The sequence below is a fragment of the Oryctolagus cuniculus genome, chromosome 20, assembly GCF_051225735.1.
Source record: "Oryctolagus cuniculus isolate XC-2025 breed Fujian yellow rabbit chromosome 20, ASM5122573v1, whole genome shotgun sequence".
Taxonomy (NCBI): Eukaryota; Metazoa; Chordata; class Mammalia; order Lagomorpha; family Leporidae; genus Oryctolagus; species Oryctolagus cuniculus.
The window spans coordinates 1,782,133-1,806,629 of record NC_142886.1 but is presented as its reverse complement, the minus strand read 5'-3'; the positions used below and the strand labels follow the sequence as shown (position 1 = coordinate 1,806,629).

General features: G+C 38.7%; 2 pseudogenes; both read left to right on the top strand.

Moving 5' to 3' along the window:
• The window catches only part of LOC149120015 (inducible T-cell costimulator pseudogene), a 60,588-nt pseudogene extending 36,949 nt beyond the window's left edge, over positions 1-23,639 (top strand).
• On the top strand, positions 7,395-7,518 carry LOC149120016 (U4 spliceosomal RNA; annotated as a pseudogene).
• Positions 23,640-24,497: the final 858 nt, after the last annotated feature.

Genomic DNA, 24,497 nt, shown 5'->3' with positions numbered 1-24,497 from the left:
AATAACCAGGATGGAGATTGAATCAGTAGTAAAGACCCTTCCAACAAAGAAAAGCCAGACATTTAAAGAAGAACTAATTCCAACTCTTCTCAATCTATTCAAAACAATTGAAAGGGAGAGTATTCTTCCAAACACTTTCCATGAAGCTGGCATTACCTTAATTCCTAATTCAGAAAAAAAGAATAATAGACCAATTTCCCTGATGAGCATAGATACTAAAATCCTTAGCAAAATACCAGCCAATTGAATACATCAGAAAGATCATTGACCCAGACCAAGTGGGATTTATCCCCGGTATGCAGGGATGGTTCAACATCTGAAAATCAATAAATATGATACATCATATTAACAAACTGAAGAACAAAACCATATAATTATTTCAATAGATGTAGATAAAGCATTTGATAAAATTCAACATCCTTTTATAATGAAAATGTTAAGCAATTTGGGTACAGAAGGAATATTCCTCAACATAAGGCAAAATTATGACAAACACACAGCCAGCAACCTATTGAATGGGGAAAAATGGAGGTATTTCAGTTAAGATCCAGAACCAGACAAGCATGCCTACTCTCACTGTTGCTATTTAATATTGTCCTGGAAGTTCTAACCAGTGCCATTAAGCAAGAAAAAGAAAGAAAAATGATAAAAATTGGGAAGGAAGAAGTCAAACTATCACCATTTGATGATGGCATGATTCTATATATAGGGAACCCAAAAGACTCCATGAATAGACTATTGGAACTCATAAAAAGGGTTTAGTAAAATAATAGGATCTAAAATCAATAGCCTTTATATACACAAACAATGCCATAGCTGAGAAAGAACTTCTAAGATTAATTCCATTCACAAAGTTACAAAAAAATTTAAATAATTTGGAATAAATTTAACCAAGGATGTCAAAATCTCTACAAAGAAAATCAAAAAAATTAAAAAACAAAATAGAAGAAGACATAAAATGTGGAAAAATCTTCCATGTTCATGGATTGGGAAAATCAGCATCATCAAAATGTCTAAACTACCAAAAGCAATTATAGATTCAATGCCATCCTAATAAATATAACATTCTTCTCAGATCTAAAAAGCATGATGCTAAAATTTATATGGAAACACAGAGATCCTGAATAGCTAAAGCAATCTTAAACAACAAAAATAAAGTTGGAGGCTTCACAATACCAGATCTGAAAGCATACTACCAGGCAGTTATACTCAAAACAGCCTGGTAGTGGCAAAAAAAAAAAAAAAAAAAAAAAAAAAAAAAAAAAAAAAAAAAAAAAAAAAAAAAAAAAGACATGTAGACCACTGGAACAGAAAAGAAACTCCAGAAATCAATCTATGTATCTACAACCAATTGAAATTTTACAAAGGAGCAAAAATCAATCCCTGGAGCCATGACAGTCTCCTCAACAGTTTGATGCTGGGAAAACTGGACCTCTGCAGAAGTATGCAATAAAATCCCTACTTTACACCTTACAAAAAACTCCACTCAAAGGCCAGCGCCATGGCTCAATAGGCTAATCCTCCACCTTGCGGCACTGGGACACCAGGTTCTAGTCCCAGGCAGGGTGCCGGATTCTGTCCCGGTTGCTCCTCTTCCAGGCCCGCTCTCTGCTATGGCCCGGGAGTGCAGTGGAGGATGGCCCACGTGCTTGGGCCCTGCAACTGCATGGGAGACCAGGAGAAGCACCTGGCTCCTGCCTTCGGATCAGCATGGTGCGCTGGCTGCTGCGGCCATTGGAGGCTGAACCAATGGCAACGGAAGACCTTTCTCTCTGTCTCTCTCACTGTCCACTCTGCCTGTAAAAAAAAATAGCCAAAGGAGCTGAACAAACATTTTTTAAAAGATTTATTATTTATTTATTTGAAAGAAGAGTTACAGAGAAGCGGAGGCAGAGAAAGAGAGAGAGAGAGAGAGAGAAGCCTTCCAGCCACTGGTTCATTCCCCCAAATGACCACAATGGCCAGAGCTGAGCTGATCAGAAGCCAGGAGCCAGGAGCTTCTTCTGGGTCTCCCACATGGGTGCAGGGGCCCAAGGACTTGGGCCACCTTCTACTGCTTTCCCAGGCCATAGCAGAGAGCTGGATTGGAAGTGGAGCAGCCAAGACTTAAACCAGCATCCATATGGGATGCTGGCACTGCAGACAACAGCTTTACTCATTACACCACAATACCAGCCTCTGAACACTCATTTATTTATTTGAAAGTCAGAGTTAACACACACAGAGAAGGAAAGGCAGAGAAAGAGAGGGATCTTCCATCCTCTGGTTTAGTCCCCAATTGGCTGCAACAGCTGGAGCTGTGCCAATCCAAAGTGAGAAGCCAGGAGCTTCTTTCCAGGTCTTCTATGCTTTCCCAGGCATGGCAGGAGCTAGATATGAAGTGGAGCAGCTGGGACTCAAATCAGCATCTATATAGGAAGCTGGCACTGCAGGCAGTGGCTTTATCTGGTATGCCACAGCACCGACCCAAACACATTTTTCAAGAGAGGAAATTGAAATGGCCAACAGACATATGAAGAAAAGATTTCTATATTAAAATTGAATTTAAGGATCATTTAGAATAACTCCATTTATTTATATTTGATTTTGTTTTTTTTCTGTCCAATTTCATAACTATCTATATGCATTTTGGTAGATTAATGCTTTTTTTTGAATGGTTAATATTGAATTAATTGATTTATTCATCATATTTAGAGCTTAAAATGCAGAAGGTGAGGATTATTTTCCCTCCCATTTTCTTTTTTTTTTTTTTTTTGCTTTCAAACTTTTATTTAATGAATATAAATTTCCAAAATACTACTTATGGATTACAATGGCTTCCCCCCCATAACGTCCCTCCCACCCGCAACCCTCCCCTTTCCCACTCCCTCTCCCCTTCCATTCACATCAAGATTCATTTTCAATTCTCTTTATATACACAAGATGAGTTTAGCATACATTAAGTAAAGATTTCAACAGTTTGCTCCCACACAGAAACATAAAGTGAAAAATACTGTTTGAGTACTAGTTATAGCAGATTAATGCTTTTTTTAAAAGATTCATTTATTTATTTCAAATTCGGAGCCTCATAGAGAGAGAAGGAGAGGCAGAGACAAGTCTTCCATCTGCTGATTCACTCCTCAGTTGGCTGCATTGGATGGAGCTGTGCTGATCTGAAGCCAGGAGCCAGGAGCTTCTTCCAGGTCTTCCCATGCAGGTGCAGTGGCCCAAGGACTTGGGCCATCTTCCGCTGCTTTCCCAGGCCATACTAGAGAGCTATATCAGAAGTAGAGCAGCCGGCCGGTGCTGTGGCTCAATAGGCTAATCCTCTGCCTTGCAGCGCCAGCACACCGGGTTCTAGTCCCAGTTGGGGCACTGGATTCTGTCCCGGTTGCCCCTCTTCCAGGCCAGCTCTCTGCTGTGGCCCAGGAGTGCAGAGGAGGATGGCCCAAGTCCTTGGGCCCTGCACCCCATGGGTGACCAGGAGAAGCACCTGGCTCCTGCCTTTGGATCAGCGCGGTGCACCAGCTGCAGCGCGCTGGCCGTGGCAGCCATTGGAGGCTGAACCAATGGCAAAAGGAAGACCTTTCTCTCTCTCTCTCTCTCTTTCACTGTGCACTCTGTCTGTCAAAAAACAAAGTAGAGCAACCAGGACTCAAACTGGACCTGTATGAGATGCCAGCACCACAGGTGACAGCTTTACCAGCTACACCACAATTCTGGCCCCAGATTAATACTTATTTTTAGGGGTATTGCAAATGGCATATTTTTAACATTTGAATCCCAACTGTTCATTTTGATATAAAGAAATTTCTTACAATAGTTCATATACTAATTTTGTATGTTTCTCCCTGTATCCATCTACAATCACCAACAGTTAAGATATTGCACTTTTTAATATTTATTTATGTATTTATTTGAAAGGCAGAGTTAGAGAGAATGAGAGACAGAGGGAGAAATCTTCCATCTGCTGGTTCAGTTCCCAAATGGCTGCAATAACTGGGGGCTGAGTAAAGCTGAAACAAAGAGCCAGGAGCTTCTTCTGGGTCCCCATCGGTGCAGTGGCCAAAACATTTGGGCCATCCTCCATTGCCTTTCTTGGTGCATTAGCAGGGTGCTGTATTGGAAGTGGGGCAGCCAGGACTTGAACTATCACCCATATGAGATGCCAATACTGCAGGCCATGGCTTTAACCCACTGTGCCACAGTGCTGGACCCAATACTGCACTTTCAAATGCTAACATTAAAATTTTGAACACATTTGAGTGATTCAGTCTGAGATCCAATAGAAGCAGTGGGGAACCACCAAATTGCTCTGAGCATTTTGTGCTCAAATGCCTGTTCCTGTAATTGATATTATACAACTCTCCTTATAGAGAGCTAGTCTGAAGTTCATGGCCTTAGAGCACATTGGTAACTTAAACTTATTTAAAGATAATGATCGATGCTCTTGCAGAAAATTCTCTGAAATGCTGACCAGAAGAGGCCCACAACCACACAGTGGGGGAGTCTGTGCACAGTCATGGTGGTTTTTGATAGAAGTTTAGAACTTTGACAGGACAGGAGCTGGCATGTAGTATAGTGGGATAAGCCACAACCTGTGATGCTGAGATAAGCTACAACCTGTGATGCTGGTTCAAGTCCTGGCTGCTCCACTTCCAATCCAGCTCCCTAGAAATGTACCTGGGAAAGCAGTGGCAGATAACAAAGTACCTGGGACCTTGTGATCCATGGGGAAGACCTGGATAAATCTCTTGGTTCCTGGATTGAGTATAACCTAGCCCTGGCCATTGCAGACATTTGGGGAGTGACCTGGAAAATGAAAGTGCTCTCTTTTTCTCCCTGTCTCCCCCATCTCTTTTTTAGAAAGATGTATGTATGTATGTATGTATGTATGTAATTATTTGAAAGGCAGAGTTAGAGAGAGAGATGGACAGAGAGAAGTCCTCCATCAGCTGGTTCACTGCCTGAATGAACACAGCAGTCAGAGATGAGCCTGTCCAAAGCCAGGAGCCAGGAACTCCCTCTAGGTGCAGGGGTCCAAGCACCTGGGCCATCCTCTGCTGCCTTCTCAGACACACATTCAGGGAGCTGGATCAGAAGTGGAGCAGTTGGGATTCAAACCATTGCCCATATGGGATGCTGGCACTGTAGTCAGAAGCTTAACATGCTATGCCACAATAAGTTTTATTGTAGTTGAGTCCCTTCAGGTCTTTATAGATATTGGATATTAACCCTTTATCAATTATATAGAGTACAACTATATTCTTCAGTTCTGTACGTTCACTTTGCTGCTGAGTGTTTTCTTTGCAACACAGAAGCTTCTTTGCTTTTGGCTCTTTCTTCTTTCATTGCCTGTGCTTCTGGGGTCTTTTCCAAGACATCTTTGCCTATGCCAATGTCTTGCAGAGTTTCCCCAATGGTTTCCTCTAGTAATTTGATAATATCAGGTCATAGATGTAGATCCTTGATCAATTGTGAGTTGATTTTGTATAGGGTGCTAATACGGGTCTTATTTCATACTTCTGAATATAGAGGTCCAATTTCTCTAGCACCATTTGTTAAAGAGATAATCCTTTCTTCAGAGATTGATTTTCAGTTCATTGGTTGATTGTGGATGCATGGATTAACTTCTGTGGTTTATATTTTGTTTCTTTGGTGTACATGTCTATTTTTGTGCCACTTCTAGGCTGTTTTGTTTATAACTGCCCTGGCCCTGTAGTAATTCTTGAAATCTAGTATTGTGATGATTCTGACTTTATTTTCCTTGTTTAAAGTTGCTTCAGCTAGTTGGGGTCTCTAGTGTTTCCATACAAATCTGAGAACAATGTCCTTGGTATTTTTACTGGGATTTCATTGAATCTATAAATTGCTTTGGATAGTTTGAACATTTTTATGATATTAATTCTTCCAATCCACAAACATGGAAGATTTTTCCATTTTCTTGTGTGTTCTTCTGTTTTTTTTTTCTTTAATGTTTTATAATTTCCATTGTGGAGATCTTTCACATCTTTAGTTAAATTTTTTCCAAGATATTTAATTTTTGGGTAAACATGTTTATAGCATCAACTTCCCAAGTGTTTTGAGGATTATTTTTTGATACAATATTAAAATTATAAAAGGCATTGTTAAATACCCATCCCAGATAATAATTCCTGTCAAATCATGTGGAAGTAGATATAATTATAGATGTGAATTTTAATTACAAATATAGATATTGATGAATCCCTCAAAATTCACTATGGTGTTTTTGTTTAAATTTTAAGTCATTCCTGAATATAAACTCATGAGTATCATAAAATTTGTGGCAGTGAAGAGTGTTCATAACTTACATTCCTACTTTCTCTGAATTCTGAATGATTTAAAGCTAGACATGGAAGGAAATGTGAGCTTTATAGCCCACAGAGTTGTTAGTCTTGGTGCTTAGCAAAAAAGACTCCCTTCTGTTGCCCCAGTACCTTGTATCCTTACCTAGTCACTTGCAGTGCACAGATTATGTTCTAAATTTACAGTATAAATGAGGGCAGACAAGAACTCATGTTCATTTGTAGGCATCCTAAAACATCCTAAGTACAACACAAGGAAGTATGGTAGCTCATTTACTGCTTCCCATATCTCCAATCATGTAAGTCATTAAGAAATCCCATATAGAAGAACAACTGAGGAGGGGTCAGGAGCAATGTTCTAATATTTAGGCATTTTTCTTTGTGCAGTGGGCTGAATCCTTGTCAGTCTAAATTCAAACACTCTGCCCCCCCCAATAAAAAAGAAGGCTAGAAAAGTGATCATACCCAAATTTCTTCTTTTAATTGTAGAGAATCACTTGTGTGGGGCCAGCATTGTGGCACAGCAGGTAAAGCTGTTGCCTGCAGTACTGGCATCCCACATGGGTGGTGGTTTGAGACCTGGCTGCTCCACTTCCCATCCAGCTCTCTGCTATGGCCTGGGAAAGCAGTAGAAGATGGTCCAAGTCCTTGGGCCTGTGCACCCACATGGGAGACCTGGAAGAAGCTCCTGGATCTTGGCTTCAGATCAGTGCAGCTCCCACTGTTGCAGCCATTTGGGGAGTGAACCAGCATATAGAAGACCTCTCTCTGACCACTTCTGCCTCTGCCTCTCTGTAACTCTGACTTTCAAATAAATAAATATTAAAAAAGAGAATTTCTTGTGCCAACTACAGTCACCATATTAAATACTGATAAGAATGTAAAATTTTGAATTTGAGCAAGGAATTCCTCTCATGTGACATGGGTATGAATCTATTGTAAGAACAATATGTATGGGTACATGTTTATAGAATATTCCTGCAGTTGTTTTAGAGTTCTGTGGACTTCAATTTTGTAAAACGATACCAAATTATTTTTACTTGTTTTCTCAAGAGATATATCAATTATTTTTCTTTGAAGTGAAGAGAGAGGTTTGCACAGTGGCAGTATCATAGCCAATGAGGTTTATCCAAGGTGCGATTATTGTTAATTGAAGTCAAGAAACAAATTGTAAATGGTTGGAAGCAATTAATTCTGGTAGGTGGTAGTTTGCAATAACCAGTAAGGATGAATGAAAATACTTATATATAGATAATGTTACAACTTTAAAATGCAAATGAAGTAAAAATGCATTTCAAAATGAACATTTTATAAATAGTTCAAAAATGAACATTATAAATTCTCTCCTTAAAATGTATTTCACTTTATAAACTCTCACTTCTTATTCTCAAGACATTAAACTGTGACATGCTTTTATTGGGAAGCAAAGAAAAATGTTCCATTTCACAATATTGAAAACATACAATTTTAAGTTTTGTTAAATAGTTTGTAATAGTTGTACTTAAATTTTTAGGCATAAATATATTTTCTTCATGATGCACTATGATAGATATATTATTTTAAAGGTAGTGGAATATCTGGGGTAAGTGATCTAACAGATTTGTTTTCATTAGAGCAAGCAACTTGCCCCTGTGTATCTAAACTTAGACTGAGTTTCATATCACAACATAATTTACCTTCTGTGCAGGAAAAGTAAAAGATGTTAGATTTCAAATCACAAAATAAGACAGTCCAATTTACTTCTGGTTCTCAGTGATATATTTAGTGTGGTTTATAACACCATGCATTCATGAAAGCTAGATGTTTATTCAAAAGTTCACATTTGTACCTTTTTTTTTCTTTAGCTCTATAGGTCTAAAATTTCCCTAAAGGACAAGTTTTTTTAAATATATGTGTTTTCTGCTGTAATCAATTTCTAAAATGTATACACTGACAAGAAGAACTGCACAAAGTGCGGTCATTGAACAAGGTATATCTCCTGAGAGGGGCTCCAGGCGGCTCAGCCAGTGCTACTGTTTGTGTTTCCCACACCGCAGGAGCCCTCAGGAGGACGCTAGGACTCCGGTATGCAGTGGGCTGGCTGTCAGGACCATGGGGTGGTGTGCAGTCCCCGCCTGCAGCTTCTTTGAACCCTGGGTCATCAGCTTTCCAATTTCTGTGTGGTGAGGGAGAACTTGAACTTCCTGTATGACCCGATTTCCTTGAGTGAGGCAGCAGATCTCAAGCAGTCCTCTCGGCATAGGGGTCTGGGTCAGTTTTCTTGTTGCTAATCGTGCAGCAGCACAGGCTCGGTGCGTGAGAAGGAAGCGGTATTATTGACCTCACGGTTTTGGTGCAGGGTCTAGGGGCAGCGTCCGGTGATGGTCTTCTTGTTGGTAGAGGCCTGGGGTGGCACAGAGACCAGTGGACAGAAAGAAGGGGTGCAGAGGGGGCCAATCCAAAGTGGTCTATGTTGCAGTCCCCTAGGGATAAGGCATTAATCCATGAACACATGAATGGATTTATCCTGATCACTTCCTACAGGGCCTCACCTGTTCTCACTGCTGAATTTCTCATCACTGGATTAACCGTGCCCATGAGTTTCAGAGGGGATAAACCATGTTTAATACAGAGCATGCAGGCTGGCAGGAGGTCCCTAAATTTCCAGGTCTCCTCCCACCTAGTTTTGAGATTTAGCCCTTCTGCCCCTCATGTGGAAGAAGGCACCCTTTCTTAGGGCTTTCAAGGAAAGAAGGAAGGGACTTCAAGCTTTTTTTTCCTACTAGGATCACCTATTATTTTCATTGCTTGCAACCTCATCAGATTTTCTGAATCACAAACATGCATATTGCCTGAGTATTACCAAGAAAATCTTACAAGTTGTCATATGACATGCTAGAAAGGACCCGTGTGTGTTAAATGTCCTTATGTACTTCTGGTGTCATGTCAGGGATTTTGTGCTTCAAAATGTTCCCAAGGTCATATGTTTATATTTGTTTTTGACAGGCAGAGTTAGACAGTGAGAGACAGAGAGAAAGGTCTTCCTTCCATTGGTTCACCCCCCAAATGGCTGCTATGGCTGGCGTGCTGCACTGATCCAAAGCCAGGAGCCAGGTGCTTCCTCCTGGTCTCCCATGCAGGTGCAGGGCCCAAGCACTTGAGCCATCCTCCTGCCTTCCTGGGCAGCAGCAGAGAGCTGGACTGGAAGAGGAGCAACTGGGAATAGAACTCGGGGCCCCAACCGGGACTAGAACCCAGGGTACTGGTGTTGCAGGCAGAGGATCAGCCAAGTGAGTCATGGTGCCAGCCTATGTACTTTTTTTAAGCAGTTCATAGTGAACAACATTTTCATTATTTTCAGTTCAGGAGAGCCAAAGTGTTATCTTGTAGTTTTTTTTTTTTTTTAAGAATAAGCTAAGAAAAATACTGTAGTACTTATAATATACAAATGAACTAAACTATTAGATATAAATTAAATGTTATATTTTTATGAAGATAAATGCCTAGTAATAAAATCAAATTTTAAGTTTATTAATTTATAGAATTTCTCTTTTGGAAGGGAATCTTCGATATGAGCCAGTTTCATTCAAATTATAGTACTTTTTCACTTTTAAGCAATCTCTGGTGTTATTAAGATTTCTTCACTAAACTTACACATTAATAGAATTATCTTAAAATACATTATTAATTACTTAAATACATTAATATAACACATCGGAAAACAAGTCTTACTACCTGCTATTGATTATAGTTATCAGAAGTATTAAGATGTTGTCACAAATTTGAAACAAAAAATTGTTTTGTCTCTGAAGTGATTTTTCAGGAATAATGAATAATGGAAATCTATAAGAGATGTTTGGATAACATTTACCTCATGGACAATTCATAAAAATATAATTATTTATCTCTATTTGTAGGCTTAATTTTGAAGTTATCATTTTTATGGCGATTGTGATAATACAAATGACCACAAACCAAATAATAAAATAATTGAAATTCCTATACTTTGAGAAAATGGATAGCTTCTCTGTTAATGTACCAAGCATAATTTTTCTATACTAATTTATTAGAAACATTTCAAAAATATTTCTTTCAATTTGGGGAGAGGTAAAGTAATGAAAAAATCAAAATTTCTGAAAATTAAAGTATTTGCATTTAATTTGTTCATTTTCTGCCTCATCACCAATGTAGTTCTTTAATTGGATAGAAAAAAAGTAGATTCAGAATCTACATTTGTTGACCACTAATAACAGAGTAGGGCAGTGAAGCATCATTAGCCCAATGAAACTTACAGGATTTCAGTGGTGGGGAAATCAGGACTCTTTCTGAATTTTGTTAGGTAAATGTGTTCTCATTTTATGTGGAGCTGTCCACTTTTGGTATTTTTATTTTAATATATATTTTAAAGTTTCAGCAGAACTCAGCACTAGGAGTGTCTACCTTATTTTTTTTGGGAAAAATCTGACTAATTTTTAAGAATGGGGCATCAATATTGTTTCATTTTCTCAGTTTTGAATATAGTGTGTCATTCTGTGAAAACCACCTTGCCAGTGTGCTTTTTGTTTAGTTTGGTTTTTAAGTGCAAACTTGAAAGTTTTACTTTTAAAAAGTGACCTTTATGTTTTTCCATATGATTGACAGAGCTTTTACCTAGTTATCTTCATTGTATGACAATAAATCTATCCAATAAAGATTAACAAATGCATTAAAAGTGCAAATAATCACTATGGTATGCTTGCTGGTTTTATTTATGATGATGTATTGATTATCTCTGTCAGGTACTGTGATAGATATGTCTATTGGAAAATATAATTTCATTTCCCAAAAAGGCAAGCAAGTTAAAACCCTTCTGCAATTATGAAGTCATCCTCTGATAACTTACTGATTCATTTCTTGGTGTCAAAATCAAGAAACCAATTATCTGTTTGACTTGGAGATATTAGGTCCCTGTGGTACTATGAAGAAAATTATTTAGTGCCTTTCAGCTAGTGAAATGATGATTGGTGGGTCTGCTTGTTGAACAAACGGGGGGGGGGGAGGGGAAGAGCACACATTAGCTATAAGGTTGTAGCTATCTCAGTGGAGGTAATCATTTCAGTCTTTGGAATTAATTCTAGAATTTAATGATAACTTTAAGTTTGTGTAAAAAGTGGTTAGTAAAAAAATTATTTACCTTGTTATATAAACATAAGACTATGTTTTAAAACCTTCTTTCCCAGCCAAGATACTCATTTTAATGCAAAATGGGAAAATATTCAATACAGTGTCTCCTTTTGGAGGCTTTCTACAAGTGAAAGCAGATTTGTGGGGGATGATTGGGTTTTGAGCAACTTCCTTGCTTCCAAGACAAAACCCACATTGCCTTCGTCTGTCCCTAAAGTGCCAGACCCAAGCTACTTTTAAGAAGCTACTGTACTCCACCTGCCTTGGATGAAGCAAGCAGCCCCTTTGCTACCAGAATTCCCCAGAAACAGCATGGGCATTTTCCATGGTAGAGAGCAGCCCTTGTGAATTCTGCAACTGCAGGAGCTCTGGAGCTCTACTTGCTTGCTCTGTATGATATAGAGAAATTCTCATGGCCTCATATGGCTAGTAACCAGTAGCATCTCATACAGAATTCCAGAGTACCAGAACTAAAGAGGCCTCTTCTGAAACTCTTGGCACGTGGTGCTGGAAGGCAGGACAGTGCATCATTTTTGCATGCCTTGTAGGCACAAAGGAAAGTTCTCTCCAATATCTGAAGCTCTAGGATTGCTGCTGCTGGTGTTATAAACCCTGGAATAACACTCATCTGTGGGAGTTATACAGTCCTATCTTTGCATGCTTCAGGCTGGAATTCAATCCCTGGAATAATTGGCAGTCAACCTGAGAGACCTGGATAAGGACCCCACTGTATCCTGTATCTCCAGGGCTGTCACTCTGTGTACTGTATTTCAGAGAGTCATGTAAATACACCTAGACCCTAGGGAATGGAACCTATAAGCATTACAGTGCTCCAGACCCAGACCTGCTGATACACAACCCTCAGCATAAACTGTATTCACCCTGTAGGACTCAGGGAATGTCTCCTTAACATTTCCAAGACTTGGGACTTGAACTCATTATGCTAAATTTCTGGATATTAGTCAGGCTAACATATCAGGACCTGGGGAATGTCTTATCCACATAGTATAGTAAAAAGGCCATAAATTTTGCTGCCACAAGCACCAGAAATATTCATATTTGCCTGGTAGAAAAGGGTAGCATGACCAGAAATGTGGATACAGACATCACAAACCCCAGTATGACTGACAACTCTAGGGACTAAGAACCTATATGGAAGCTCATGCCACTTCAAAGTCATACTGTAACATCCACAAAAGGCTGAAGAACAGAAACCTGTGGCACATGTAGACAATGCTGACACTGATTACTAATGAAGAAATCAAGTCTCAAAAACTTCAAAAGATTGAAATCATACCATGTACCTACCTTCTCAGACTGAAATCAATCAAACTAGACATCAATAATAATAAAAAAAAGGGCACTGGAAAGTTCACAGGTACATGAAAATTAAACAACATGATGACCAATGTATCATTTTAAAAAATTAAAAAAAGGTCAGAAAATTTCTTAAATGAATATGAAAACACAACATATCAAAGCATAGAACACAGCAAAAGCAGTATTAAGAGGAAATTTTATAATGACAAGTGTTTACACTTAAATTTGAAAGATCTTAAATAAATGGTCTAATGCTGCATCTCAAAAACCCAGAAAAAGTGGCCAGCACTGTGGTGCAGTGGTTTAACACCCTGGCCTGAAGTGCTGGCATCCCATATGGGCACTGGTTGGAGACCCAGCTGCTCCACTTTCTATCCAGCTCTTCTTCTTCTTCTTCTTCTTCTTCTTCTTCTTCTTCTTCTTGACAGGCAGAGTTAGACAGTGAGAGAGAGAGAGACAGAGACAGTTATAGACAGTGAGAGAGAGACAGAAAGGTCTTCCTTCTGTTGGTTCACTCCCCTATTGGCTGCCACAACTGGCACTGTGCCAATCTGAAGCCAGGAACCAGGTGCTTCCTCCTGGTCTCCCATGCAGGTGCAGGGACCCAAGCACTTGGGTCATCCTCCATTACCTTCCCAGGCCACAGCAGAGAGCTGGACTGGAAGAGGAGCAACTTGGACTAGTACCCGGTGCCCCAACCGGGACTAGAACCTGAGGTGCCAGCACTGCAGGTGGAGGATTAGCCAAGTGAGCCATGGTGCTGGCCTCGATCCAGCTCTTTGCTATGGCCTGAGAAAGCAGTAGAAGATGGCCCAAGTCCTTGGTAACCTGCACCTATGTGGGAGACCTGGAAGAAGCTCCTGGCTTCAGATCGGCACAGCGCTGGTCGTTATGGCCAACTGGGGAGTGAACCAGTGAATGGAAGACCTCTCTCTCTGCCTCTTCTCTCTGACTTTCAAAAAAAAAATCTCTGACTTTCAAAAAAAATATAAATCTTTAAAAAAAAACACAGATAAAGAAAAACAAGCCATAGGCAAAAATTAGCAGGGCACAAGAAAAAATAAATATAAGAACAGTCATAAATGAAATTGAAACTAAAAGAATATTAGAGATATAAAACAAATAGCTGGTTCTTTAAGAAGATAAAGAAAATAGAAAAGCCTTTATCCAGAGTAACAAAAGAAAGAAGAAAAAACCTCAATAAATAAAATTTGAGAAGAAAAGTAGACATTACAATTGATACTACAGAATATGATGGGTCATAAAAAGCTGCTATGAACTGTGTGTTAACAAATTAAAAGCCTCAAATAAATTCCTGAATATGTGTAACATATTAAGATTAAACAAGGAAGATATAGAAAATATAAGTAGGCCATAGGAAGAAATACTACTGAAGTAGTAATTAATAAAAGTTTCCCAACAAAGAAAACCCTAAATTCTATAAAACATTTAAAAAGGAATAACTCAAATACTCTTCAAATTATTGCAAAATATTTTAGAGTATACAAAACTGTAAGGGGCCAGCACTGTGGCAGAAGCAGGTAAAGCCCCGGCCTGAATGCCAGCATCCCACGTGGGTGCCAATTTGAAAATTTGGAGCCTGGCAGCTCCACTTCAGATCCAGCTCTCTTCTAATGGCCTTGGAAAGCAGTAGAAGATGGCCCAAGTCCTTGGACCCCTGCACCCATGAGGAAAACCCAGAAGAAGCTCCTGGCTCCTGTCTTAGGATTGGCTCATCCCTGGCCTTTGCAGCCATTTGGGAAGTAAACCAATGGATGAAAGACTCTTTCTCTCTTGCTCACTCTTGCTTTTGCTGTTTCTCTTACCCCTCCTCCACGTCTGTGTAACTGCCTTTCAAGTAAATAAATATTTTTTAAAAAGAAAACTATAAAATACTTTTCAGAAAGCTGGCATTACCAATACCAAAACCAAAGACACAACACAAAAAATAAAACTACAGACCAGTATGCTTCATGAACATAAATGCAGAAGTTTTCAACAAAACATTAGTAAACCAAATCCAAAGCTACACCAGTGATTATACATAACAGTAAGTTTGGTTTCATCTAAAGATGCAAGGGTGATTCAACATTTGAAAATCAAAAACCTCATAAATCACATCAACAGAATGAGGGAAAAATCATGTAAGCATTTTAACAGACACAGAAAGCAATTGATAAAATCGAATATCTCTATAATAAAAAAATCCTCTACAAATTAGATTAAAAAGAACACATCTCAAAATTATAAAGCCTTTATAAGACAGACCAACAGCTACTTTTATACTGAAAAGTATAAAGCAGAAATCACTCTTTTCAAATATGGAATAGTAGAAAAATGTCCATTTTTCACCATTCTTATTCAGTATATTGTTGGAAGTACTCGCAAGAACATTTTGGGAGGGAAAATAAATAAGGTAATTAAAATTGCAAAGTAGTAATTCAAAATAGCCATATTTGGGACCAGCTCTGTGGCATCATGGGTAAAGCCACCGCCTGCAGCATGAGTATCCCATATGGTCACCAGTTGGATTCTTGGATACTCCACTCATGATCCACCTCTCTACTGATGCACCTGGGAAAGCAGCAGAGGACGGACCAAGTGCTTGGGCCCCTGAACCTATGTGGGAGACTTGGATAAATCTCTAGCTCCTGGCTTCAGACTGACCCAGGCCTGGTTGTTGCAGCCATTTGGGGAGTGAACAAATAGATGGAATATTTCTCTTTCTATGCCTTGCCCTCTCTGTAATTGCCTTTCAAATAAACTTTTAAAATTAACATTTGCAAATTTCATGATGTTGTACCTGGATGAAAACCAAGCACTACAGCAAAAAGCTGTTACAATTCATAAATCAGTTCAGTGAAATCAGTTACAAAGGGAGCAAACCAAAACAGTAGGATTTTTATGTACCAACAATGATAATGAAAGAGACGTCAGGTTTGAAATCCCATTCACAATATCACAAACACAATCCAATATTTAGGAATAAATTTAACCAAAGAAATGAAAGATCTCTACAATAAAATTTATAAAATATCGATGAAAGAAATCATCAAGGACATAAAAATGTGAAGATATTTCTTGCTCATGGATTGTAAGATTATCATTAAGAATCTATAGTATCTTAAGTATGCATTCAGTGTAATCCCAGTCAATATACCAATGACATTCTTTATAGAAGTAGAAAAACAATCCAAAAATATGTATGAAAAAATACCCAGAATAGCAAAGTAAACTTGAGCAAAAAAGCAAAAACAAAAACATGCTAGACAGACACAGAAAGACTAATACCACAGGTTCTCCTTTTTATGTGGGAGCTAAAATCACCAAAAAGAAATGCCTGTATCAATTTTGATGAAAATACAATGTTTTCTCAAACTTTGTTTAAAATCTTTGTCAAACAAACTGATAGGAATTATGTACTACTGTATATTTTTTTAAATAACACTTGAAGATATTACATAGATTAGTCCTTCCTTGTTTCATTTCTCATATGGGTATTCATTTTCTAGTCTGTCTGTGTCCTTTAAAATTGTTTCCTATTTGTGTCTTCTTTGTACATAGCAATTCTGTTGATTAGATGGATAGATATGTCTCATTTAAAATAATTTTTAATTTTTTCTATTAATTTGAAAAGCAGAGTTACAGAGAGAGAGAGAAAGAGGAGAGAGAGAGAGAGAGAGAGAGAGAGAATCTTCCATCTACTGCTTCACTCTCCAAATGGCTACAACAACTAAACTAGGCCAGGCCAGAGCCAGCCAGAAACCAGGAACTTCTTCTGGTCTCCCACATGGGTTCAGGGGTCCAAGAACATGGGGCATCTTCCACAGCTTTCCCAGGCTATTAGCAGGGAGCTGGATCAGAAATGGAGATACCAGGACTCAAACTGGTACCCATTTGGAATGCTGGCTTTGTAGGCAGTAGCTTTACATGCTATGCCATAATGCCAAGCCCTATATTGATCTTGTACCTAGCAATCTGTGTCATTTCATTTTTCAATAAAGGTCGAGGCATCATAGTACCTGATTCAAAGCATATTACAAAGTTTCAGTAATAACATAAAATTGTCAAATAGACCAATGGAAGAAAATAAAATGTCCAGAAATCACTTCATGTGCATTCAGGCAACTGATTTTTGACCAAAGTTCCATAGAATGTACATTTAAAAAGGGGTAGTCTTTTCAATAAACAGTTCTTCAAAACTAAAGTGTGTGTGTGTGTGGTATTAACCTCTCATTATATATAAAATCTACTCAAGGTGGATCAAAAACCTAAATTTAAGATTTTAATCTCTGGCTCTGAACTTTCTGAAAGAAAATATAGGGGGAAACTCTCCAAGATATTTGTGTAACATGATGACTTCTTGGATAAGACCCCAAAAACACTGACACATGAAGAACTAGACAAATGAATTTATATCAAACTCAGAAGCTTCTGCACAGCAAAAGAAGCAATCAGGGAGTTAAGAGAAGTCTGAAAAATTGGGAGAAAATATTTGCAAGCTCCAACAAAGGGTTAATATGAGAGTACATATGTAACTCAAAAATCAATCCAGTTTAAAAATGAGCAAAGAGGGTCTGGCACTGTGGCAAGCAGGTTAACTCCCTGGCCTGAAGTGCCGGCATCCTATATGGATGCCAGTTCAAGACCCAGCTGCTCCATTTCCAATCCAGCTCTCTGCTATTAGCTGGGAAAGCAGTGGAAGATGACCCAAGTCCTTGGGCCCCTGCACACGTGTGAGAGACCTAGAGGAAGCTCCTGGCTCCTGGCTTTGGATTGGCACAGCTCCAGCCATTGTGGCCAATTGGGGAGTGAACCATTGGATGGAGGACCTCTCTCTCTCTGACTCCCTGCCTCTCCTCTCTCTGTGTAACTCAGACTTTCAAATAAATAAATACATATTTAAAAAATGAGCAAAGGACCTGAATAGACAGTTCTTAAAAGTGTAAATGCAAATGATCAACACACACACTCACACATACATACATATATATGCTCAATAATGTTAGCTATCAGGGAAGTGCAAATTAATATCACTTCACCCTTATCACAATGATTATTATCAAAAAGGAGAGAGCATTAATATGCTGGTGAGGATATAGAAAAAGTAGAATTTTATACACTGTTATCAGGAGTGTACTTTATACAGTCACTATTGAAAACAATATTGAGATGTCCTAGAAATCTAGAAATAGAATTTCCATATGATCCAATGATACCAACACTGAGTATTATCCAAAATATTTAAACTCATTGTATCAAAGAGATTCTGCTCCACCATGTTTATAGCAGAACTGTTCACAATAACGAAAATATGGAATCAACCAAATATGCTTAATAAGATGAATGGATAAAGAAAATGGGATATATATTCACAATGAACTATTATTCAACTATAAAAAGAATGAAGTCCTGTCATTTGTAGTAAAATGGATGCTACAAATAGAGAACATAACATTGAGTGAAATAAACCAGACTCAGAGACACAAAAACTGCTTGTTCTCCTTTGCATGTGGAAGTTAATATTAAAAGAAAAACTTATTCTGAACACAGAATGTTAATTGACAGACTCTGGGCTGGGTGGAAGAGATAAAAGAAATTTGGATTAAAAAGTTTAGAACTATAGCTGTGGTTCATTAATTGTGATAAGTATATAAGTATAATGATATGAGATATTATTAGGGGATAAGGGGCCAGAGGTATGGGGAAATTTGTAATGTACCACAAAAATCTTAAGGGAAAGATGTCTATATCTGGAAATATTCTATTAGAACCTTTAAAAATAAAAGATAAAGTTAAAATTCCATAAAGTCCAGAAAAAGTAAAAAAAAAAAACTTGAAAATGATGAATTATCAAATGAGTCTAAGATATTTCTAAAAATATGTGTAAAATATGGTAGCCAGGAACATTTATAGTATTGTGATGGAGTTGGGGACCTCATAATAACAACCAAGATGGCCATGGGATTCTACTGCTAAGATTGACTTGCACTAGGATGTTAATATACAGGTATTAGTATTAACTACAATTTATAAAACAGATGAAAAAGCATGCAGATGATATGAAATAAATAAATGATGATCACTTTGAAAGATGTGAGCAATTTTGTAAGAGCAATATAGAGTGACCAACAGATATAAATGAAATTGCTGAAAACTAAATAATTACAATATATTAAGAAGGAATATAAATTAAAAATTTTCACAAAATTTAGAAATCCACATCAAAAACCATTATAACCATGAAGGAAAAGTGTCAGTAACTTGAATTAAACTATTGACACTTTCAGAAATCAAAGATAAATGTCATAGTTCTGGAAAAATTCATAATTGCCATCAAATATGATACTTGGAAAGGGAGAATGACCAAATTTGCCAAAGAAGTCTCTGAAAAATTGTATACATGAAAATTGTCAGAAAAACTTATGCAATTTTGTGGCCAATGAAAGTTTCTTTAAAAACAAAACACAACCCTGTTGGAATAAGATTGAAGTTGGCAAACTCAAAAGGCTTCCATAGCCTTGGCAACTCATGACTAGAGCCTAGGGAGATTACTGATGCCATAAACAAGAGTGTCAAATTGTTAAGTCAACAACAAGAGTCACTGTGTACTTACTTCTCATGTGGGATCTGTCCTTAATGTGTTGTTCAACGTGAAGTAATGCTATAACTGGTACTGAAACAATATTTTACACTGTGTGTTTCTGTGTGGGTGCAAACAGATGAAATCTTTACTTAATATATACTAAATCGATCTTCTGTATATAAAGATAATTGAAAATGAATCTTGGCTGGTGCCATGGCTCAATAGGCTAATCCTCTGCCTTGTGGCGCCAGCACACCAGGTTCTTGTCTCGGGCAGGGCACCAGATTCTGTCCCGGTTGCCCCTCTTCCAGGCCAGCTCTCTGCTATGGCCCAGGAGTGCAGTGGAGGATGGCCCAAATGCTTGGGCCCTGCACCACGTGGGAGACCAGGAGAAGCACCTGGCTCCTGCCTTCGGATCAGCCCAGTGTGCCAGCCACAGTGCGCCAGCTGCAGCAGCCATTGGAGGCTGAACCAATGGCAAAAGGAAGACCTTTCTCTCTGTCTCTCTCTCTCACTGTCCACTCTGCCTGTCAAAAAAATCAATTTCTGTTCACAATTGATCGTAATGATAGGACTAAGAACCAAAGGGATCACATAAACAAGAATAGTGTCTGCAAATACTAGCTGATAGAATCAAAAAGGGAGAGAATGATCCAACATGGGAAGTGAGATACACAGCAGACCCATAGAATGGCAGATGTCCTAAACAGCACTCTGGCCTCAGAATCAGCCCTTAAGGCATGCGGATCTGGCTGAAATGCCCAGGAGAGTATTTCAGGCATGGAAAGCCAAGACACTCTGGGGGAAAAAAAAAAAAACCTAAATGAAAGATCTCCACGAGTGAGATCCCAGCAGAAAGAATGGGTCATCAAAGAAGGAGGTAGCTTTCTCTGAAGGGAGGAGAGAACTTCCACTTTGACTCCGACCTTGTCTAAATATGATCAGAGTTGGTGAACTCAAAAGGCTCTTCCATAGCCTTGGCAGCTCATGACAAGAGCCTAGGGTGATTACTGATGCCATAAACAAGAGTGTCAAATTGTTAAGTCAACAGCAGGAGTCACTGTGCACTTACTCCTCATGTAGGATCTCTGTCCTTAGTGTGCTGTACATTGTGATTTAATGCTATAACTAGTACTCAAACAGTATTTTTCACTTTATGTTTCTGTGTGGGAGCAAACTGTTGAAATCTTTACTTAATGTATGCTAAACTGATCTTCTGTATATAAAGAGAATTGAAAATGAATCTTGATGTGAATGGAAGGGGAGAGGGAGTAGATAAGGGGAGGGTTGCGGGTTGGAGGGACGTTATGGGGGGGAAGCCATTGTAATCCATATTCTGTACTTTGAAAATTTATATTCATTAAATAAAAGTTAAAAAAACATTTAAAAAAAAAGAAAGGAAATGAATCTTGATGTGAACGGAATGGGAGAGGGAGCAGGAGATGGGAGGGGTGCAAGTGGGAGGGAAATTATGGGGGGGGGGAAGCCATTGTAATCCATAAACTGTACTTTGTAAATTTATATTTACTAAATAAAAGTTTTAAAAAAAATACAACCAAGATGACCTCAAGTTCACAGTGGTTAGATTAGCTTTAAATGGGATACCAAGGATACATGTAGGTGATATAAGCTCAAACACACACACACAAAAATAAATACATAAAAAGAGGATCCTGGTGTTATGAAATAAAATAAACTGGCCGATGCCAGGGCTCACTAGGCTAATCCTCCGCCTTGCGGCACCAGCACACCGGGTTCTAGTACCGGTCTGGGTGCCGGATTCTGTCCCAGTTGCCCCTCTTCCAGGCAAGCTCTCTGCTGTGGCCCGGGAGTGCAAGTGGAGGATGGCCCAAGTGCTTGGGCCCTGCACCCCATGGGAGACCAGGATAAGTACCTGGCTCCTGCCATCGGATCAGTGCGGTGTGCCAGCTGCAGCGCGCCAGCCGCGGTGACCATTGGAGGGTGAACCAATGGCAAAGGAAGACCTTTCTGTCTCTCTCTCTCCCACTGTCCACTCTGCCTGTCAAAAAAAAAAAAAAAAAAAAAAGAAAGAAAGAAAGAAAATACACTGTGACCAGGGTAAGTAACAATTATTTTCTAGAAGTATTAGCAGAATGACAAGCAAATATGAGGGAAATTACTGGAAACTGGAAATGATAACAATTACCTTAAAAAAGGAAAATGAAATTATTTTCACAAAATGTAAATCAAATGAAGATTATACACTTATCAGAGAAATCTTTAAAATAGATGGATCTTTAACTCATTCTATTGAAACTTTCATATATTAATGGGAAGTTTAGAATTTCATGAAATATAGAAAAGAACCTGAAAGGAGCCTAAAAAAGTACCTGAAAAGAGTGACTATCATGTGGGTCTAAAATGTCTTTGAAAACATGTGTGCATGACGGTTGCTAGCACAACTTATAGAATTTTGATGGAGTTAATGACCTCATAATGAACACTTAACCAACATGGCCATGAATTCACAGCGGCAGGTCTGGAATACACTGGGATATTAAAGAAAAATACAGGTGATGGTAATCTTAAAGACAGTAATAAAAACATGTTGGATTTTTATGAAATAAAGTGATTACTGTGAGTAGAAATGAGCAATTCAGTAGGAGCCATAATAGACAGGCAATGAGATAATGGGAAAGCTAGTGAAAAGTAGACTATTATAATACATTAAAAAAGAAATATTTTTTAAAAAACAATAAAATTATAAGTCAAAGATTGTGCTGCTTATTAGAATTAGTTCAAAATATGTTAACTTTTAAATCTAGTGAAATTTAAAGTTCTGTAACAATCAAGAAATGTACTAAGTATATTACCTGGTACTTGTGAATGACTACATTGGACAAAGATAGCCCTGAAAAATTTTGTATATGAACTTCATCAGAACAACTTATAGAACTCTGAGGAAGCTGATGACTCAGCTTCACAGTGTAAGTACTGCCTTCAGTTAAGATACTAAAGATGCTCATAAGTGATATGCCTAAATTCAAAGAAAAGAAAGTTTAAAAGTGATACACACCTTACAATATAAAATATATTGTCATTACTGTGAAAAGAAATCAGTAGTTTGGTCAGAACAATAATAAAATGACAGAGATAAAAGGGAAATTGCTGAGAAGTAGATCATTATAATTAGATTTAAAAAACAACCTTTTCTGTAAATGTAAATTAAAGATGGTATCAATTAAGGAAATCTGAAAATTTGCCAGTATTTGTAACTAGTCTTTCACAGCTTTTTTTTTTTAAAGATTCATTTATTTACTTGAAAGAGTTACACAGAGAAAGAAGGAGAGTCCGAGAGAGAGAGAGAGAGAGAGGTCTTCCATCCACTGGTTAACTCCCCATTTGGCCACAATGGCCAGAGTTGCGCCAATCCGAAATGAGGAGCCAGGAACTTCTTTTGGGTTTCCCATGTGGGCCATCTTCTACTGCTTTCGCAGGCCATAGCAGAGAGCTGGATCAGAGGAGGAGTAGCCTGGACTGGAACCTGCAGCCATATGGGATGCTGGCACTGCAGGTGGTGGCTTTACCCACTATACCACAGCGCCGGCCCCTGCCACAGCTTTTAAAGCCCAAAGATGGGGCTTGGCAGTGAGGTCTTCAGCAGAGAACTCCAGACACATGAACCTTTCCTTGGCTGTGTTGGAATAGCTTTAAGGAGACATCAATGACTCTGCCAAGTATGAGATGTTTACATTTCAGAATGGAGGTGTTCAAACTTTATGCAAATACCCCGAGATTGTCCTGCAATTCAAAATGCAGCTGCTGACAGGGAGGCAAGTCCTCTGTGACTTCAGGCAGACAAAGGAGAGTGAAAACACGGTGTCCATTAAGGCTCTGAAATTCTGTCAATATCAATTATTCAACAACAGTTTCTTTTTTCCTATATAATTTGGACAGTTCTCATGCCAGCTATTACTTTTGCAAACTATCAATTTTTGACCCTCCTCCTTTTCAAGTAGAGATTCTCAGAGGAGAATATTTGCATATTTAGGAATCACAAGCTCTGTTGCCAGGTGAAGTTCTGGTTACCCATAGGATGTGCAGCTTTTGCAGTAGTCTACATTTTTGAATGCATATTTATTTTTCAGCTTACAAAAGAGAAATATCAATCAAGTGTGCATGACCCAAATAGTGAGTACGTGTTCATAGCAGCAGTGAACACAGCTAAAAAATATGCACTGACAGAACTCTCAGGCACCTGGGCATGGCACACATTGGTCGGGTCCCCTCAACTTGAAGTGAGAGTCCCTTGTTTCCTCGACTAGAGTCCGACTTGACTTGATTGGACCACATCCATCTCCTGCTCATGTTTTGTTCATTCTGTGACTCTAAAAGCCAGCAGGATTTGCACAGATTTCCTTGGTGCTGCTTCTTTCTCAGAACAAACACCTTCTTGCAACTAGCTTTATAGAAAGTCCATCTCATATGCACTCAACAAACAGACCTCACTGGGAAGAAATCCCTTTGTCTAGGCCTACTTTTAGCAATGCAGTAAAACAACTATTTTATTTTTTTCTTTAAAGCAGCCATTTTTTTTTCTTTAAAGCACATCCAGCACTGTGCTGTAGCAGATAAAGCCGCCACCTGCAATGCCAGCATCCCATATGGGTTCCGGTTCAAGTCCTGGCTGCTCCATTTCCAGTCCAGCTCTCTGCTATGGCCTGGAAAAGCAGTAGAAACTGGTTCAAGTCCTGAGCCTCTAAACCCATGTAGGAGACCTGGAAGAAGCTCCTGGATCCTGGCTTTGGATCAGCTCAGCTCTGGCTATTGCAGCCATCTGGAGAGAGAACCAGCGGATGGAAGACCTCTCTCTCTTTCTCTCTCTCTCTCTCTCTCTCTCTCTTTCCCTCTCTCTCTCTCTGCCTCTGCCTCTCTGTAACTCTGCCTTTCAAATAAGTAAATAAATCTTTCTTAAAAATACTATCAGGAACGTTCAGATACTTAGTAAAAATCTGATCAAGTTTTTAGGTTAATCAATTCTCCTTGATTTTGATTCCGTTACTTGAGCTCTGGGCAAAAACAGAGAGTAGGGAGATATTAAATCAAGTAAAGCTGTAGAAGGGCTTCTAAAGAAGAGAAAAGATTACATGGATAAAATAATCTAATGAAAATCTTCCTGATAA